Genomic DNA, 21,892 nt, shown 5'->3' with positions numbered 1-21,892 from the left:
TGCTGTGGCATGACCTCAAGAAAGTGATTCACACCAGACATCCCAAGAATATTGCTGAACTGAAACAGTTCTGTAAAGAGGAATGGTCAAGAATTACTCCTGACCGTTGTACACGTCTGATCTGCAACTACAGGAAACGTTTGGTTGAAGTTATTGCTGCCAAAGGAGGTTCAACCAGTTATTAAATCCAAGGGTTCACATACTTTTTCCACCTGCATTGTGAATGTTTACATGGTGTGTTCAATAAAAACATGGTAACATTTAATTCTTTGTGTGTTATTAGTTTAGGCAGACTGTGATTGTCTATTGTTGTGACTTAGATGAAGATCAGATCACATTTTATGACCAAATTGTGCAGAAATCCATACCATTCCAAAAGGGTTCACATACTTTTTATTGCAACTGTAACCCATACAGTAATTACTGTGGCTCTGTGTCCCGTGATGTACTCCAGGAAAATGATTTTACAGGTGAGCTGTTAAGAAAATACTATTTTTTAGTCAGGTAAATAAAACATATTGCATATTAATGTATAACATTTGATCCTGTAGATGAAGTTCTGGACTATTCTTTTCATGTTTACTAGAGTAGGCTAAACTGTTTTGCTGAAAATCATCTCTTAATAGATAGGGATTATTTACTAAAGGAGAAGAGGCTGTTGTTCACTTAGTTAATTTTACAAAGTTAATGCTCATTTTGCAAAGTAAAAGTTAGTAAATAAGGCAAACCTGTGCTCACTTTAAATACCCAATAATTTGCTAGTAATCATTACATTTTCCTTGCATATGGCTGGGTATTCAATGTGAACAGAAGTTTCTCACAATACTCAGCATTCATTTTGCTAAATGAACAGCCTTTATGCCTTTAGTAGATCAACCCTATGGAGTTTAATAGCTGGAAATTAAACTACACAATATCTTTTCTTTGGATAACCCTGTATCCACTTTGTGCTTAACTACTTATGCTCCTATTGCAATGCTGATTGATTCTATTTGGCGATAAAGTTCTTCTATGATACTTCTGAAAGTGCTACAGCCTTTCTTAACTTGCCAATGCCTGCTATTCTAAAACATCCTTCTGTCCCAATCCTCCACTACTGAAACACAACCATCAAAGATTTAGTGGTACAATCCAATATTGGGTATGGTCATATATGATATGGTATTATACTAAGCACACAACATAGCAATACTACGTGGTTTACCTATTATTAAAAGAATGAGAAAGTCTAACTAAGATAAATCAGTCATTCTAAGTTTATTATTATTGGTTAATGACAAATTTACACGGAACTTACATGATAGTATATTTGAGGGGACCCTCAGTAAGGTCCTCTCAGGGCTAACTTTGAAAACTTAAGCAGAAAGTCTGTTTACAGTGTGAACCCACAAGGGGTGACAGGCTTGACAAATGTATAATGCTTCATTGAGGATATTTCTTAGTAACCCTACCAGTTAATCTGTTCTACTCTATTAATGTAGTAAGCTCCTGAATGGCAAACAATATGTACAAATGAGAAATGTAAAATCTTCTTGTATTTTGTATATTTTGGAAAAACACCAATAAAAATCTATTGTTTAAAAAAATAAAACATCCTTCTGCTTCTTCCCCTAGTCCTGCTGTCACCAGCGCTGCTTTAGTCGGAGAAAGATAGTCACAGAGGAAGGGGATACCACTCTGTTCTTTCTTTAAGCCAGAATTAGGAATGATCTACATATACCAGGATTTGGTTCAAAGCAGGTTTGGTGATTACTGACGTTCAGATGCCAAATCTGAACCTCATTGAAGTCAAAGGGAGCTGAATGTTATAAAAAAACACTAATGTTCATTTTCTAGGCTAATTGGTAGGGGATTGTCAAATGACTGGCATGTGAGGCTGGGCACTGCCCTGGGGGGCATGTACCAAAACAAAAAAAGTTTTAACATTCCATTTAGAAGTAGGCCACAATTTGAATAATGCTTAAAGAGAAACAATGCAAAATGTCTAAATTAAATATATATAGATATATATCTATATATAGATATAGATATATATCTATATATATAGATATATATCTATAGATATATATCTATATATATATCTATATCTATATCTATATATATATATATATATATATATATATATATATATATATATATATATATATATATATATATATATATATATATATATATATATATATATATCTATATCTATATCTATATCTATATATATAGATATATATATAGATATCTATATCTATAGATATCTATATATATATCTATATAGATATATATATATAGATATAGATATAAATATCTATATCTATATATATCTATATCTATATATAGATATAGATATATATATAGATATATATATATCTATATATATATCTATATATATATATATAGATATATATATATACTGTCCAGGGGATTCCCTTAACCTGCCAGTGAAGTGGCACATATGTACAATGTATACAACTAGGGACAGGCCAAATGTACCTGGATTCAGTTCGTGGGACCCTTGGTGAAGTTATTACACATTCTGCTGCTGAATCCTAGCCCCACTGAAGTCAATGGGAGCATAATCTGTAAAATCAAGTATCCCCATTTTCTAATGAACAAGAGATTGCCAAAAAAGGGCATGCTTAAAATCAGCAGTGATTTTAAACCTTTCACTGTCAGACTCTGTACTTCAATTTTAAACTAAGGTTGCCAGACTATTTCTTGCAATTTTCCTTTGTGTTTTTGTTTTTTCTCTTACAGCTAAAAGACCTAACAAACCATGCATTTTCTGAATAAAAAGGAACGGTAAGAGGTAAAATTAAAAAAAGGTGCTACTGAGTATTTAGGTCCATGATAGTCATGCAAATGTTTAAAAAATAATATTTTTGCTAAGAATACACCAAAATCATAATTCGTGGACACAAACACAACATAAATTACAAAATTTCTGCACAAAGTAGGACATTGCTAGCTACAGAGGTGAACGTGCATGTGTGGCACAGCTCCGTGCCTGATTGGCTATTACAGATTAACTTTACAGATCTCTCTGCCAAAACCAGATCACATGCCAAGGCAGTGGTAATCTCAGAATGTTAACCGCATCATATCACAACAGATAGTTAGTGATTTTTTCAGTTGCAGATCTCAAAAACATTGGGGCAAACAATTGCCAATATGGCACCTTCCCCATCCTCCTTCCCAGACAACCAGTAAGAATTGAAAGAGTCTCCAAATTTACCAATTATCACCCTGGCTTTAAGTGCTTTGGACTCATTTGCATTCTCTGAAGTTTATGGAGTCTCACAGGAAGATTAAATGCCTCTCATAGTAATTAGAGACATTGAGGCCAGCATGGATTCCCTACTAACTTGAACGGAGCTGGAACAGTGGGCAACATGGATTGAAATATCACTGCAGTTAGAAGTGGAAGAGATCCAAGCAGAGGTTACCTCCACAAAAACGATGGTGCCTGTTCTTGAAACCAGGAATTTCTCTCAGGAAACACATCCTGCGGCTCTGGAATTGAAAACTAAGAAATGCCACAGCAGACTTATCAGCCTTAGGGCAGATGACATTTAGGGTTAGGAAGTGATCATTTAAAGTATAGAAAAGGTTAAAACCCCCAAAAAGTAGTAGTGATGTCTTTCAGTGGCTCTGTAAAAGGGAGGTATTTTGGATATTCAAATTACAGACTAGGATAGTTAAAGGTCCAATTTTGAATGAGGTGTGACTCATTTTTATGAATAAAATTCACCTGGGACTGCAGGCCACACCCCCTCAACCACAATATTTCCCAAATACAACCAATCAAAAAAAGTCCATTAGGCAAAAGTGGCAAGAAATGGCAGCAGCACTTTTTTGGCGTTAAACAATAAAATCAAACATGTCAATAAGCAATAAATGTGGTTTCCAAAATGCAAATAAACAGATAACTTTTACCTCTGACTCAGTTATTAGAGCTCAAGCCAACTTATACATCATAACACTAATACAATAACCTCACCAGCCGGCCTTGTGAACAAGAATGGCCTACCCCAAAGCAGCGGCCATTTCAATGCCCGATTGCAGCCCTAAATTAAAAATATCTAGGCCATTGTCCGAAAGATGGACCTAGTCCCATCTGTACAGACCCAGGTTGCCACTTTCCAGAGCGACATGCCTATACGACAAGCCGCCCAAGGATGGTGCATACTTTTCCAAGGCCCTGTTATTCCTCTTCCTCATTTTTTGAAAGCCTTCAGCTGAGGAGAAGTAAGCTTGGGAACGATTTCCAAAAAAAGATGGTTGTACCCGAGGAAGACAGCTGGAACCGATGCAGTTCCTTCTTGATCATGAATAACAAATCAAGCATTTTTATTTTTCCCAAGTCATTGCCTCCCAGATTGACCACCAAACTAGAAGCCGGGGGCCAAACCTGAAACAACTTGGATAGATGCAAATAAAGTTGACAGTGCACAGATCAGCTAAGAGCTCCAAAGAAATAGGCCTTCTGTCATCAGGCAAAAAATTGGCTTCCCTATATCCTTTCAAGGCCTGCTTTACAGAGAAGAATCACATACAAGAAGAGTGAGACAGGAGATGGAAGAAAAAATAAATCCCTGTCATAATGTTGGCCAAGTGGCCATACAAGTATCCACACTACATCAAAGATGTAAAAAAAGGCTAAATAGTCAGTTCAGTCAGAGAATCAGTCTGAAAAACCCTGACCTTTCACAAAGGTGACCCATTTCCCTCATGTGCCTGAATAATCAACTCTTGTGTGGGTATTCATAGAATTGCTTATAGCCTCCTGCAGGGGGTTCAGATCAGGTACCACAAGCGTGACGGGCATCAGAAACCTACTCTGCCTCTGGAAGCAGTTGACAGACTAAATACCACAACAACTGGATAACGAACAAAGATTTAGAGGATAAGCAGTTCCCTGCAAACAGCACACCCTTAGTATTGGTACTTACCAAGATAAATTTGTCGGTAACAGGGCCGTCTTTTAAAATGATTGGACCCTGGGGAAACATTTTCTTGAGCCCCCTGGCTCTCAGATGTATAACAAATAGCAGGAAGACTCAAAATCAGTATACTGCAGCAGATCAGGCAGCAATTGTGATTGGTTGCCAGAGCTTACAACATATCATTATCGCTCACTGATTAGTTGCTAGATGTTTACAGCACATCATTTCTGCTTGCTGATGAATTGCTAGAGGCTACTGCACATTATTACTGCTCATTAATTGGTTACTATAGATTACTGCTTATCATTAGAGCTCATTGATTGGCTGCTAGAGGTTGCTGCACACCATTGCTGTTAACTGATTGGTTGCTGGAAGTTACTGCACATCATTATTGCTCACTGATTGGTTGCTAGAGATTACAGCACTGTGAAAAAATAACAGCACCCTGGGATACAAGCAAAAAACAAATTGTGTTAAGCATATCACAGAGAGTAGTGGACATGACCAGATTGCGTAAAAGAATGGCCTAAGTCCCCGTTCACATGGGACTGACTTGTCATGTGATTTGACGGGTCAAATCGCGAGACAAGTTGCACCCTATTTCCAACAGTAGTACTGTTCAAATCAGTGCTACACCGAGTTTGCAGTGCCGCATCAATTTGGAAAAGGTGTTTCTGCACTACTTTTGGCAATTTCGGCTGCAACTTGCATAGACATCTATGCATGAAGCCGCACAAGTCGCATCCAAAGTCGCACTAATTTCAGATGAAGTCACACAATTTCAAAGCCGTAGTCAATGTGATAAAATATATAAATACAGTGCTCACAAACAAAAACCCATAATAGGTGATAACAAAACCATAAAGTCTATACAAAACTGTAAAGGTGCTTCACAAATAATGTGTAAAAATGCAGGGAATGCTTCACATCTGGTGTGCGGAAAGTGCAGAGAAAATGTTACAGAAAAATTTTCAGGTGTACCAAGACACCCCCACATGTGTCCCCACTCACCAAATCACAATGACACCCAGCTTTTCAGTCTGGGAGTCAATAAAGGCTTGTAGCGATATCCAAAGAATGTTGCATGGCAGGTTCACTGATGAGATAATAATGTGAATAGGTACTCAAAGAGGGTGATTAAACAAAACCGCCCCTTGATGACATACCTCTAAATTAACATAGCAGCTGCTTCGTTGACTACACATTGCCGTGACATTGATGCTTAGCTTCACTGTGCTGCAATTGTAACCCAACATGTCAAGTTTCACAGGCGGCATCGCTGTCAAACTTGCCCATTGAAGTCACAGACACCACAGCCACAAGCCATATGCACTATCTCCTCCTGAATGCCAGCAAACTGCTGCTGAAAATCGATCAACCGTGGACAATTTTATAGAGGGGCAGAAGATACTGTAGCACTTGTTAAAGAGGCCTTTGTGGTGAAACAGCCACTTTAAGTCACAAAGATCTTGATCTGACCTCATACACTTCATTTATTTTGTTGACATACAGTAAAGCTTGTTTTGAGACTGCATCCCAGTATGGTCAACTCTACTGCAGTCCATAACACACCAAACGGTTGTGCATATTATTTAGTGCTAGATGTACTACAGGTGATAGTCAGAGACTGCAGACATACTACGGGAGATAACCAGAGACTGCTGATGGACTACAGGAGATGACCAGAGACTGCAGATAAACTACAGGAGATGCCCAGAGACTGCGGATAAACTACAGGAGATGACCAGAGACTGCAGATGGACTACAGGAGATAATCAGAGACTGTGGATAAACTATAGGAGATAACCAGAGACTGTGGATGGCCTACAGGGGATAACCAGAGACTGCAGATGGACTACAGGAGTTGACCAGAGACAGTGGATGGACTACAGGAGATAACCAGAGACTGTGGATGGACTACAGGAGATGATCAACTAAGTAGCCAATTTTTAAATTCTACCTTTCAGCAATGCACAGATATACAGTTGGCAAACAACACTGTCAGGGTTTAGCATAACAGTCCACAGTCAGCCTATGGGGAAAAAGACCTACCTGGCCAGCCGGGCTCACCACCTGCTCTCTGAGGTCCAGTGGTGAGGCTCTCAGAATTCTGGGGGCAGGGCTCTCATAGGTCCAGGGGAGGGGCTATCAGAGGTCCGGGGCTCTCAGGAGGTGCCCCTTTTGCCATGCATTTAAGATGGCCCTGGTCATCAAATTGCACATTCCAAAGCTCCAGAGCCACTACTACATGGAAAAGTGCTAGCAACACAATATTCCTGGTGGCTTTTTTCCACACCCAAGAATTGGGCCAAGCCCCACAGCACCAGTGCGACTGCCATATTGCAACAAAGCCCCTAGAACCAGTTGCATCCGTAAATAATAGAAAGTCCTGTGCTTGAATAAAGTCAACCTGAAAAAATTATCTACCATTGTACTCGTCCAAGAAATTCACCTAAACAAGCAGGTCTGTAGTGAGGCGCAAATGGGCAAAGGGAGATTTATAGCCGGATGTCGAAAGATACAAATGCCTGAAAATAATACGCCTATCCAACATACAGTAACCTTGCATGCAATTGCCAAAAGACCTAACAGGGACTGCATTTCTTTCAACAAAACCCTTTTCTGTCAAATAAAAGCAAGAATCAAAGATTGAAGCTTCTCCAATTTCACCTGGTGCAAAGGGAATTCCATTGCAGCTGTAATCAGCTGCACTGGTATCAATCAGGATATCAGGGAATTCCACAGAAGTGGATAGCATGCAAGTCTTCTTCTATAGGAACCCAGATGTAATCCATGATCATACAAAACAGCTGAAGTAGCTGAGCACACAGAACAGAATCTGGGAGACTGACAAAAAATCATCCCAGTAATGCATGGTGCCATCCCAACAAGATTCCAGACTGAGCACCTAATGGAGAAAAGTGGAAAACATTTTGTAATATGCACATGACAAAGAACAGCCCATAGGAAGGATTTTGTCAAAATAAAAACCACCATCAAAATAAAAGCCCAGGGAAATGAAGGCTGATGGGGAAATAGGCAAAAGCCTGAAGGCAGATTTGATATCTGTTTTAGCTAACAAGGCTCCTGGACCGAAAGCTTGAATCTTTACAATAGCATCCTCAAAAGTTGCATATAACGTCAAACATAACGAGTCATCAATCTCGTCATCCAATGTAAAGTCCTTGGGAAAGGAAAGGTGGTGTATCATATAGAAGGAGTTTGGCTCCTTCTTAGGGAACAACTCTCAAAAGGAGAAATACGGACGTTCTAAAATGGTAGGCTAAGAAAGGGACCCGCAACATGGCCCTTGGAAATTTCTTTATCTATTTCTTTACAGAGTACTCACAGAAATTGGAGCACTAATTTCAAATTATCGACTAACATACAATGTTCACCAGAAAATGGAGGCAAAGAAAAACCATAAATAAAACCATTAAGCAGAAATTGGGCCCTCTCCCTGTCTTGATACTGATCCAGCCAAGGTCGCATGCCTGACTGGTGCGCAGATTTTACGGAAAAATATCATGCTGCAGTGGGGAAGGCCCACCAGCCTTCTTAGCACATTTAAGCACAGGACGGGGGGCTGACCAAAAAAAAGCACTCATGCAGATATTCCACCTACACAGATTTTCATTAAAGATGAAGCAATAGCCCTTCCTTTAAGCAGGCAAGTGGCTGTGGTGGCAGACTGTCTATTAACAAAAGCCTTTTGTGGCAAAATCAAATTCATCCACAACCCCACATCCTTCATACCCCACATGAGTGCAGAATGGACAGATAGCTTCTGACAAAATGATTAGTTGTAATAATACCATCCCAGGCCCTCAAAGCTCCTATATGCTTCAAAAACATAGTCCAAATTTTGAAAGAGGCCGCTGCATAGATATGGATGCTTCTCAGCATGATACTAGAAAAAACACAATAAACTTGCAGCCAGTTGTAAAAAGATGTAGGCACAGGCCTACGCCTATCCTCCTCTTTACCCTCATCAACCTTCCTGTCAGACCTGAGAGCAAATTACTTAAATGTGGGAAGGATAACATATCAACAAATCCTCCTCTTCAAATCCTTTCCTTGTTTGGCAAGCTCAGATGGAAACCGAGGGGGGGAACCCTTACATGGTAAGACTTCCTTCATGCAAACCTCAGGGATGCTGAGTCTGGTTGCTAAAACCAAGTTTGTTGGGTCACTAAATTGTGAGGGAATATCCCCAGGGCAGACAGAAATAGGAGAAGAGGACACAGTGGTAGCAGCAGGAGCAGGAACAGAAGAGACAGACTTCACCCAGGCAGACAAAGAATGAACAAAGGAGGACAGCATACCCCATGGGTAGCTGGGCAGAGAATACTTCCTGAAGGAATAGTCTGTCCACTACAAAAAGCCACTGTGGGTCCACCACCACTGGTTGCTTGGCAACAGAGGAAGCTGGGACATGCCTGGTGACCATTGGCCTAGCCCCGCCTACTGCTGGGCCTTTTCCTTATGCTCCAAAGGCCAGGCTCCCCCTGGCTTGTGTCTATGGCTTGGTCTTCTGCAAGATGGCACCATTCCACCACAGCCCCCGCCTCCTGTAGCCTCCGCTGCTGTCTTCCCCTGTGGGTGGTATCTCCAGCATCCATCCTCAGATGTCTCTGCATCTCCCTTAGCTCCTGAGGAGACACTGATCTGCGATCATCTCACTCCAGTGGGTCCTGGCTCTCCTTTTCAGCTATTACCAGGCAGCAGCCACTCCTCCCAGCCAGTGCTCTCCACCCTCTCCATGAAGCGCTGAACAAATGACTTCTCGGCCACAGCAGGTATGAAAGCTCTCCTACAGGCAGCTCATTTGCTTGCAGAAAGACCACAATGGTACCAGCTGATCCAGATGTCCTTTATATAGTGTCCAGTATAATTCCATAATTTTCCATTAATCCCAATTGGATAATTTTGGATCGTTTATTTGCATATTTAACGGGACAATTACCTCAAAATTTCCCTAATACAGATAAAGCATAAAAATGCTATATACACCTAACTAAGTCTAGGATGGGGTGGCCGCAATCCCAGGAAAGTGGTCCCACTTTAGCCATGTTTTTTGTTTTTGCAGTAACTTTAGTATAGTAATCTGTTACAACTGAGGCTTCTCCTTATGTCCAATCAAGTTATGTATTGAGTTTAAGATTGATTTTTCATTTTGGCTAGACTATTGTCTTAATGCATGATACTAGAAAAAACACAATAAACTTGCAGCCAATTGTAAAAAGATCTAGGCACAGGCCTACGCCTATCCTCCTCTTTACCCTCATCAACCTTCCTGTCAGACCTGAGAGCAAATTCCTTAAATGCGGGAAGGATAACATATCAACAAATCCTCCTCTTCAAATCTTTTCCTTGTTTGACAAGCTCAGATGGAAACCGAGGGGGGAACCCTTACATGGTAAGACTTCCTTCATGAAAACCTCAGGGATGCTGGGTCTGGTTGCTAAAACCAAGTTTGTTGGGTCACTAAATTGTGAGGGAACATCCCCAGGGCAGACAGAAATAGGAAAAGAGGACATAGTGGTAGCAGCAAGAGCAGGAACAGAAGAGACAGACTTCACCCAGGCAGACAAAGAATGAACAAAGGAGGACAGCATACCCCATGGGTAGCTGGGCAGAGAATACTTCCTGAAGGAATAGCCTGTCCACTACAAAAGGCCACTGTGGGTCCACCACCACTAGTTGCTTGGCAACAGAGGAAGCTGGGACATGCTTGGTGACCATTGGCCTAGCCCCGCCTACTGCTGGGCCTTCTCCTTATGCTCCAAAGGCCAGGCTCCCTGGCTTGTGTCTATGGCTTGGTCTTCGGCAAGATGGCACCATTCCGCCACTACTGAATAGCCTGTCCACTACAAAAGGCCACTGTGGGTCCACCACCACTGGTTGCTTGGCAACAGAGGAAGCTGGGACATGCCTGGTGACCATTGGCCTAGCTCTGCCTACTGCTGGGCCTTTTCCTTATGCTCCAAAGGCCAGGCTCCCTGGCTTGTGTCTATGGCTTGGTCTTCGGCAAGATCCTCAGCTGTCTCTGCATCTCCCCTAGCTCCTTAGGAGACACTGATCTGCGCTCAGCTCACTCCAGTGGGTCCTGGCTCTCCTTTTCAGCTATTACCAGGCAGCAGCCACTCCCCCCAGCCAGTGCTCTCCACCCTCTCCATGAAGCGCTGAACAAATGACTTCTCGGCCACAGCAGGTATTAAAGCTCTCCTACAGGCAGCTCTTTTGCTTGCAGAAAGGCCACAATGGTACCAGCTGATCCAGATGTCCTTTATATAGTGTCCAGTATAAATCCATAATTTTCCATTAATCTCAACTGGATAATTTTGGATTGTTTATTTGCATATTTCAAGGGACAAATACCTCAAAATTCCCCCAATACAGATAAAGCATAAAAATGCTATATACACCTAAGTCTGGGACAGGGTGGCCGCAATCCCAGGAAAGTGGTCCCACTTTAGCCATGTTTTTTGTTTTTGCAGTAACTTTAGTATAGTAATCTGTTACAACTGAGGCTTCTCCTTATGTCCAATCAAGTTATGTATTGAGTGTAAGATTGATTTTTCATTTTGGATAGACTATTGTCTTAATGTATGGTTTTCTATAGAGTTCTTTTTTTTTTTGTTTAAACTAAGTATCCACTAATCAACTCCATCTGCATTGATCAAACACTCCTTTGGTGATGTGCTGTTAAATAGTATGTAGAATTGTGCATTGGATACCCTATGAGTAGGTGCTTGATAGCATAAAACATTTTAGGGTCATCTCACCTCTCCAGCTGCACTGCATTGCACTGCAATTGCATTTATTGATGTTCTAGAATAAAAAAAGTTGTTTTTCACCGGAGTGCAGTCATTCTTTATTTTCTTATGTAGTCGAAATTTACTTGTTTCAGATTTTACTAAGTCATAAGCCCCCCAAATCCATTACTTACAGGAACCCTGCCAGAAATAATCCATCTGTATGCAGGAAAATGCATCTGAATAGGAGAATGTCCTGTTTAACTGTTTAGTGTTGTTTTCAGCAAAACAGCCTGAGACTCTTAAAAGACCATCTTCAAGTGCCCTTAGACATTATCACAGGGTTGAAGTGATGCTATTCATGGCATTTCAACTCTTTATACCTAAACTGAAAAATACAACATGCCATAGGATAAAGAAAAAGGAATTATGAACATAGTGAACACAGACCCATACAGATATGTTCTAAAGCTTTGGCATTTTTTAGAAGCTAAAAAAAAAATGAAATACCTATACACACACAGCACTGTCTCCTAAAATGTATGTACATCTTCTGAGGAACAGAGCTTTTTTCGATTTTCAAAGCCATTTAAAAAAATAAATAAAACTACCATTGTCACCCAAACCTGGAGTTACCGCAAGCATAAATTCACACTGCTAAGGCTAGACTTTAAATGAAATAAGAGCCCTGTAGGTTTTTCTGAAGACATATATATATTGATGAAAGCACGCCTTACCCCTTCTCCCTGAAGGACCCAAGATAAATCAATCTGTTTAAAGCCCACCTGAACATAATGCTAGTGCCTGATAAATTTCATCAGTTGGTATGTCACTGCTGGAGTGCAAAAAAAAATGCTTGAGCAGGGTTTTGCAGCAGCACTTTGTAAACAGCTCTGCAGTAGAAAAATAATAATACAAACTATACCTGTTGTAGTGTATTAAGGTTAAATCTTTATGCTCTGTTATTTGATGGCAAAAACAGAAAACAACTTCTAATATGATCTCTAGAATTGCATTATAAATTCTATTAAAACTTCTTGAGAATTCTTAGGAAAAGAAGTTGAAAAAATAACTAATTGAGCTACACTAGGTAACAGAATAATCTCATATTTTAATAAAATAAAAAAATGATTTATTCACATAATGCGCTTGGGGGTCTACCCGGCCATTCTGTTGCCTGAGGCTGCAATTAAAATGCTTCCTATGCCAAACAAAACCTGACAGCAAAACAAAATGATAAATATTACTATAAAGCAGTAGTCTGCTTTGTTAACAGAAAATGTAACGGAAGGGAGCCAAGCCAGTTTGTGTACTTCCATTGAACTACTTCAGCTTCACTGCTTGTAAAGTCATTGCTTGGATTTCTACATGTTCACTCTCCTTTAGTTAATTTCTTCCATTTTAAATATACAGGTATAGCTAATTACAAGAAATATAATTCTGTTATGTTTAGAACTGGAGAACTATGTAGGTGAAGGGTGTGGTAAAATATATTCTCTAAAAATTGGGAAAGACCTCTTAAGGTCATTCCCAGAGGGCATAGATGAAGTATGTGTGTGTCTGTCACAAGTGTCTATGTTTTCCACTGGTAATCTCTTAATATTGCTTATTACTCAGAAACAAGGCACCCTGTCTTCTTTGGCACCACTTTGCATCTCTCATTGTTTTCTGACATCAACTTCCACCCCCCCTGAAGATTATTCACATCTTTCACCTGCACTGGTACTTTATAGTGCTGATGTATTAAAGTGACCCAGACTGTTCTCTTCTTGCTGTATAACTTTTTTCAAATGCTGAGTAATAGGTCATATTTACCATGTCAAACATGTACATCTACAGCAATATTTTCAGTGGCCTTCAGTTATTCAGTTCTGTGTACATTGTAGTTTTACTCATATCACAAGATTCTCTTCTCATCTCTCAGTCCTTGGTGTAATACACAGGAAGAAGGTAATACAGTAATCTTGAAAACTTAAAAGAATTCAGTTAGATTTGATTAAGACTATTTACATATGACTTTATATCTTGAAAATCCATTAAAGGTCAAATCCATAAAAGTATGTGTAGCCAAGTCCCGGGCCCCTGAGGCCTAATGGTGACCTCCAGGGTTAGGGACAGCTGACATCCTTCTGTGTAGAGTGGGTTACAAGGCATGGTGAGTGTAATGCAAAGTAGATTGATGGGTGCCAAACACTTCTTGAATGCAAAGAGATTTATTGTCTCTTAAACAGAACTGTGGGTGAGAGGGTTGAGGCCAGGACACCCTTAATTAGATGCAATGTTAATTGACAGACTCCGAGACTTCTATAGGTAGACAGTCATGCAGGGAAAGTATCTAGCCAGACACCACATCTGCATGAGTAGGAATGCTGTCTCCTATGGCAACAGTCTTGTAACAGTTTCTAACAAAGGTTGCAATTAGGGACAAGCTTCGAGTATGAGTCGAACTCATGTTCGACTCGAACATTGGCTGTTCGCCAGTTCGCCGAACAGCAAACAATTTGGGGTGTTCGCCGCACCTTCAGGTCTGGTATGGATTTTATGGGGAACCCCGCACCAAAATTTTTTAAAAAATGGCGTGGAGTCCCCCAAAAATCCATACCAGACCCTTATCCGAGCACGCAACCTGGCAGGCTGCAGGAAAAAAGGGGGGGACGAGAGAGCGGCCCCCCTCCTGAACCATACCAGGCCACATGCCCTCAACATTGGGAGGGTGCTTTGGGGTAGCCACCAAAACACCTTCTCCCCATGTTGATGGGGACAAGGGCCTCATCACCACAACCCTTGCCCGGTGGTTGTGGGGGTCTGCAGGCGGGGGGCTTAACAGAATCTGGAAGCCCCCTTTACCAAGGGGACCCCCAGATCCCGGCCCCCCCCGTGTGAAATGGCTACCATTTCACAAAAAAAGTGTCAAAAATGTTAAAAATGACAAGAGACAGTTTTTGACAATTCCTTTATTTAAATGCTTCTTCTTTCTTCTATCTTCTTTCTTCTATCTTCTATCTTCTATCTTCCTTCGGTTTCTTCCTCCATCTTCTTCTTCTGGTTCTTCTGGTTCTTCCTCCGGTGCTCTCGTCCGGCATCTTCCTCCGTGGTGTCTTCTTCCCTTCTTCTTCTCGGGCCGCTCCGCATCCATGATGGCATGGAGGGAGGCTCCCGCTGTGTGACACTTCTCCTCTTCTGAGGGTTCTTAAATATATTCTCAGAGAAGTGCAGAAATTCCAGAATTAGGGTGAAATCAATTGCCTATCAATTGGCCAAGGCAACTATCACTCAACATTTACATTTCGTAGCCACCCTGCCTAAACATCAAGGTGCTACTTATGGATTTGATCTTAGTTGTCCTTTAGAGAGCAAGAATCACCATCTTTAAAACCATGTTTTGTAGATTTGTTGTAATTGTTAGGAGTAAAAATGTGATCTGTACAAATCAGATCATGCAGCATAGCTTGAAGTGAATGTCACTGTTACCCATAGATATGACTGTTTTATAAGCCTTCACATATACAACTAGGGATGAGCCGAACACTCCCCTGTTCTGTTCGCACCAGAACATGCGAACAGGAAAAAAGTTCGTTCGAACACGCGAACACCGTTAAAGTCTATGGGACACGAACATGAATAATCAAAAGTGCTAATTTTAAAGGCTAATATGCAAGTTATTGTCATAAAAAGTGTTTGGGGACCTGGGTCCTGCCCCAGGGGACATGGATCAATGCAAAAAAAAGTTTTAAAAACGTCCGTTTTTTCAGGAGCAGTGATTTTAATAATGCTTAAAGTCAAACAATAAAAGTGTAATATCCCTTTAAATTTCGTACCTGGGGGGTGTCTATAGTATGCCTGTAAAGGGGCGCATGTTTCCTGTGTTTAGAACAGTCTGACAGCAAAATGACATTTTGAAGGAAAAAACTCATTTAAAACTACCCGCGGCTATTGCATTGCCGACAATACACATAGAAGTTCATTGATAAAAACGACATGGGAATTCCCCAAAGGGGAACCCCGAACCAAAATTTAAAAAAAAAAATGACGTGGGAGTCCCCCTAAATTCCATACCAGGCCCTTCAGGTCTGGTATGGATATTAAGGGGAACCCCGGCCAAAATTAAAAAAAAAAAATGACGTGGGGTTCCACGTCCTGAAGGGCCTGGTATGGAATTTAGGGGGACTCCCACGTCATTTTTTTTTTTTTAATTTTGGTTCGGGGTTCCCCTTTGGGGAATTCCCATGCTGTTTTTATCAATGAACTTCTATGTGTATTGTCGGCAATGCAATAGCCGCGGGTAGTTTTAAATCAGTTTTTTCCTTCGAAATGTCATTTTGCTGTCAGACTGTTCTAAACACAGGAAACATGCGCCCCTTTACAGGCATACTATAGACACCCCCCCAGGTATGAAATTTAAAGGGATATTACACTTTTATTGTTTGACTTTAAGCATTATTAAAATCACTGCTCCTAAAAAAACGGCCGTTTTTAAAACTTTTTTTTGCATTGATCCATGTCCCCTGGGGCAGGACCCGGGTCCCCAAACACTTTTTATGACAATAACTTGCATATTAGCCTTTAAAATTAGCACTTTTGATTTCTCCCATAGACTTTTAAAGGGTGTTCCTCGGCATTCGAATTTGCCGCAAACACCCCAAATTGTTCGCTGTTCGGCGAACTTGCGAACAGCCAATGTTCGAGTCGAACATGAGTTCGACTCGAACTCGAAGCTCATCCCTATATACAACTATATAACCTTGTGGAAAGGCTCAGACACTTGAGTGAAAGTACAAACACAACAACAGAAGTTTATTGAGTGAAAGGACCTAAATATGGCAAAATCAGCAATTAATTTATATGCATGGAAATTATCAAGTATGTCTATAATATAATGTATTATTAAATACAAAAAAGTGAAATACATAAGACATATAGGAAAACACACATAAGCGTCAAGACATATCCAATAGTTACCAGTTCAGTTGTGTGTACGTACTCTCAATAAGTCCAGTGGGATAATTTTACCTTTAGTTGTATCTGTTAATATAAGGCTAGCTCACATTTAGGCCTCACGCACACTGGACGTTTTTGGACGTTTTTATAGCAGCTGTTTTTGGCTTCAGACTTTTTTTCTACAGTCAATAGACTCCCCACCATGTTATCCTATGTATCCATGCACACATAGGTGTGCATGGATACATAGGTGTGCATGTCCATACACACATAGGCTGTTATCAGCAGCTTTTGTCTGGGGTGTTTTTTGGCTTTAAAAAAAACAAACAAAACTAGTGGGTTCTGAGAGGAGTTTCTTAGCTGTTTTCAGCTGTAAAAATGCTCTAACGTCAAAAAACACTGATAAATGCAGATAAATGCTCAAAAACTCGGCTCACCAGCAATTTTTGATGTTTTTGATGCATTGAAAAAATAAATAAATAAATAAATAAAATAATTATAAAAAAAAAAAAAAAAAGGCTAAAAACCGCTAACGCAGAAAAACACTATTGCAAAAACATTGAAAAACGTTGAAAAACTCACTGCAAAGCTACTGGCGTTTTTATAACATTATTTTAATGTCCAGTGTGCATGAGGCCTTATAGATGAACTTTGGGTTTGAGTAGAATATATACAAATAAATAAGAGTAACCCATCAGCACTCAAGTGTAAATAGAGTATACAAACTGTTAGGTCTCATGCACACTGGACGTTATAAAAAAGCCAGTAACATTAGCTGTAGAAAGCGGTAGTTGTAGAGTGAGTTTTTTCAGCATTTTTTGCACTGGCGTTTTTCTAAATTTTTTAGCTGTGGATTTTTTTCGCTTTTTTTAGCAAAACTATACTTGCATAAAAGCTTATGGCTCAAGAACGCTGATAAATGCAGAATAGCCATGTTTTTCAGTGTTTTTTTTGGTCGTTTTTAAGCAGTTTTCTGCTTTTTTCAGAGTTAGAGCTGATTTTACAGCTGAAAAACTCCTCTCAAAACCCACTAGTTCTGGGTTTTTTTTCCAGCCAGAAAACGCCCCTGCCAAAAACTGCTGATGACAGCCTATGTGTGCATGGACACATACAGTATGATAACATGCTGGGGAGTTTATTGGCTGCAGAAAAAATGTCTGAAGCTAAAAACAGCAGCTGTAAAAACATCCAGTGTGCATCAGATCTTACAGTCACTGATATCCAAAAGTTATTTGGATTGTCTGCAGTAACTGCTCATTGCAGAAAGCTGTCTGTGGCCCTGAGGCTCCCTCCAGACTGGGGAATCCTCAAACAGCTTTGCAATGTAAACACTCCATAGAAATCTTGGAAAATCATTGATTACTTTTATTTAAATAGATTGTACTCACAAAAGTGCTTGATGTAAGTGTGTATAATACAGTAACTCTTCATCAGAGCCAACTCAAAAGCACCAAACCAACCCTTAAAAAATTATTCTATATTCCATTGGGCATCAATTAACCACTTTGTTCTAATTACCATAAATCCTGCTTTTTATCAGATAAAAGCAACACCTACAGTTTATCATATACATACAGTATCTCTATATATCTCTACACTTTGACACAAGACACAAAAAATCCCCCCCCTCTCTCTCTCTTACATATACTGTATATAACAATTGCATAATAGTAAACTCTCTTCTCAATATCAGCAGGTATCACATAACAAAACTGAAAATTCCACAATACTCTTTACAATTACTGTACCCATGTGAAACTGCAGAATAAATATCTCAACATTTTGTTTAAAATATGAGGGCAATGGTAACCTATGTTTCCTCTTTATCTGCCATCCTAACCAGCCACGTGGGTAGCTGACAGTGCCTACTTCCATCTTCTACATACTCTGGCTCACCACCCAGCTTATTTCCACAGAGACAATGATAAGAATGGAAGAGGTACATGCAAACAACCTCAAAGCGGCCAAACTGCAAAGTCTCAATCTAGGTTTGACCCAAACCCATCCTGTTTGCAGTACAATGGACATGCAAGCACGCTGGCTTCTCCATAGCTTTCTAACTGTCCTTATCAGCTGTACAGTTACAGTAGGGGTGAAATGTAGAAGCAGACTGCCATATTAAGTGCTAAACTTGCTTATACAGGAGACTGACAGGCTGTGTCTTCATTTTTGTTAAGTAGCAAAGCTGGTTCAAAGCAGATTTTTAAGGAAAAAAACATTCTTGGTACTTGACAACAACACTTTTTTTAACTTTTATTTTCAAGTGTGTCTTGTCTAATAAGATTCACTACACTATAAACACCTAGTTAAAAGTTTTGCTCCAATCATATGCACAACACATTATATGTACTTGCATGTTCCAACAAATTAAGTTTTCTTGTGGAAAAAAAAAAATGTGTCCTACATTTACACTAATAAACATGTAGTGAAAAGAGTTCTGTGATTTTGAGATTTATTTATTAGTTAGGCTTGCATTACACTATGTTCTAAACTATCTGAAGACTACTCTAAAACATGCAACAGTGGTGCATCTGCATGTATTTGCAGTGCAGTGCAAATTTATCTATTGCACATTTCTGTACAAATATATAAAATGGAAAACGTTGTGATATAGATTTTAACCATAAACCCTCAAAATTCTAGGGTGCTTTAACACCTTCCACCCAGCCTATAGCGAAATGATGTAGATATACAATATATACAGTATATATGTATTGCAGACATTTTCAGTACTCTTATTTAACTCTTACTAAACTGCCTGACAGACTAGTCACATGACACTCTCAGACATGATCAGACATGACATGACCCACCCTCACCGTTTTCAACGAAAATATAAAAGTGTGGAAAAGTTTTGAAGATGCCATATATATATACAGTATCTCACAAAAGTGAGTACAACCCTCGCATTTTTGTAAATATTTTATTATATCTTTTCATGTGACAACACTGAAGAAACTACACTTTGCTACAATGTAAAGTAATGAGTGTACAGCTTGTATAACAGTGGACATTTGCTGTCACCTCAAAATAACTCAACACACAGCCATTAATCTAAAATTGGGCCCAAATTGGGTCCAATTAGCCATTTTCCCTCCCTGGTGTCATGTGGCTCGTTAGTGTTACATGGTCTTAGGTGTGAATGGGGAGCAGGTGTGTTAAATTTGGTGTTATCGCTCTCACTCTCTCATACTGGTCACTGGAAGTTCAACATGGCACCTCATGGCAAAGAATTCTCTAAGGATCTGAAAAAAAGAATTGTTGCTCTACATAAAGATGGCTTAGGCTATAAGAAGATTGCCAAGACCCTGAAACTGAGCTGCAGCATGGTGGCCAAGACCATACAGTGGTTTAACAGGACAGGTCCCACTCAGGACAGACCTCGCCATGGTCGACCAAGTAGAGTGCACATGCTCAGCGTCATATTCAGAGGTTGTCGTTGGGAAATAAACACATGAATGCTGCCAGCATTGCTGCAAAGATTGAAGGGGTGGGGGTCAGCCTGTCAGTGCTCAGACCATACGTTGTACACTGCATCACATTGGTCTACATGGCTGTCGTCCAAGAAGGAAGCCTCTTATAAAGATAATGCACAAGAAAGCCTACAAACAGTTTGCTGAAGACAAACAGACTAAGGACATGGATTACTGGAACCATGTCCTGTGGTCTGATGAGACCAAGATAAACTTATTTGGTTCAGATGGTGTCAAGTGTGTGTGGTGGCAACCAGGTGAGGAGTACAAAGACAAGTGTGACTTGCCTACAGTCAAGCATGGTGGTGGGGGTGTCAAGGTATGAGTGCTGCCGGCACTGGGGAGCTACAGTTTATTGAGGAAACCATGAATACCAACATGTACTGTGACATACTGAAGCAGAGCATGATCCCCTCCCTTTGGAGACTGGGCTGCAGGGCAGTATTCCAACATGGTAACGACCCCAAACACACCTCCAAGACAACCACTGCCTTGCTATAGAAGCTGAGGGTAAAGGTGATGGGCTGGCCAAGCATGTCCCCAGACCTAAACCCTATTGAGCATCTGTGGGGCATCCTCAAACAGAAGGTGGAGGAGCGCGAGGTCTCTAACATCCACCAGCTCTGTGATGTCGTCATGGAGGGGTGGAAGAGGACTCCAGTGGCAACCTGGTGAACTTCATGCCCAAGAGGGTTAAGGCAGTGCTGGAAAATAATGGTGGCCACACAAAATAGTGACACTTTTGGCCCAATTTGGATATTCTCACTTAGGGGTGTACTCACTTTTGTTGCCAGTGGTTTAGACATTGATGGCTGTGTGTTGAGTTATTTTGAGGGGACAGCAAATTTACACTGTTATACAAGCTGTACACTCACTACTTTATATTGTAGCAAAGTGTAATTTCTTCAGTGTTGTCACATGAAAAGATATAATAGAATATTTACAAAAATGTGAGGGGTGTACTCACTTTTGTGAGATACTATATATATATATATATATATATATATATATATATATATATATATATATATATATATATATATATAATTTTCTGTTTAGGACAACTATATAAAACAAAATATATTTTTCACTTAATAACCAGGCTAATCATAAATACTTTGCTGAAAAAGTCCTGCTGTGTACAGATCCCAATAGCTGAAACTCAAATAACTCACAAAACTACTGAAGTCAGAGGAGTCACATATCCCCCCCTTATTTTCCTGCTCTTCAAATCTCCAAATAGACTTTCAATTAAGATAGACAGTTGGAATACAAATAAATCGACTGCTGTGCTTTTTCTTCAGAAACCAGTGGCATAGGTTAATTTATATGTTATTGTATATTGTATATTATTATATATGGAAAATATTCATCTAGGACATCCCTGTACTAGGCCGCATTCATCTTTCCCTTGATTGCAACCAGTTGTCCTGTCCCTGCAGCTGAAAAACACTCCCACAGCACGATGCTGCCACCACCATGCTTCACTGTTGGGACTGTATTGGACAGGTGATGAGCAGTGCCTGGTTTTCTCCACACATACCGTTTAGAATTAAGGCCAAAAAGTTCTATCTTGGTCTCATCAGACCAGGGAATCTTATTTCTCACCATTTTGGAGTCCTTTGGAGTGTTTTTTAGCAAACTCCATGCAGGCTTTCATGTGTCTTGCACTAAGGAGAGGCTTCTGTCGGGTCACTCTGTCATAAAGCCCCGACTGGTGGAGGGCTGCAATGATGGTTGACTTTCTACAACTTTCTCCCATCTCCCGACTGCATCTCCGGAGCTC

Source organism: Aquarana catesbeiana, linkage group LG02 (genome assembly GCF_042186555.1).
Source record: "Aquarana catesbeiana isolate 2022-GZ linkage group LG02, ASM4218655v1, whole genome shotgun sequence".
Classification (NCBI taxonomy): domain Eukaryota; kingdom Metazoa; phylum Chordata; class Amphibia; order Anura; family Ranidae; genus Aquarana; species Aquarana catesbeiana.
Note: the sequence above shows the minus strand (reverse complement) of the source record.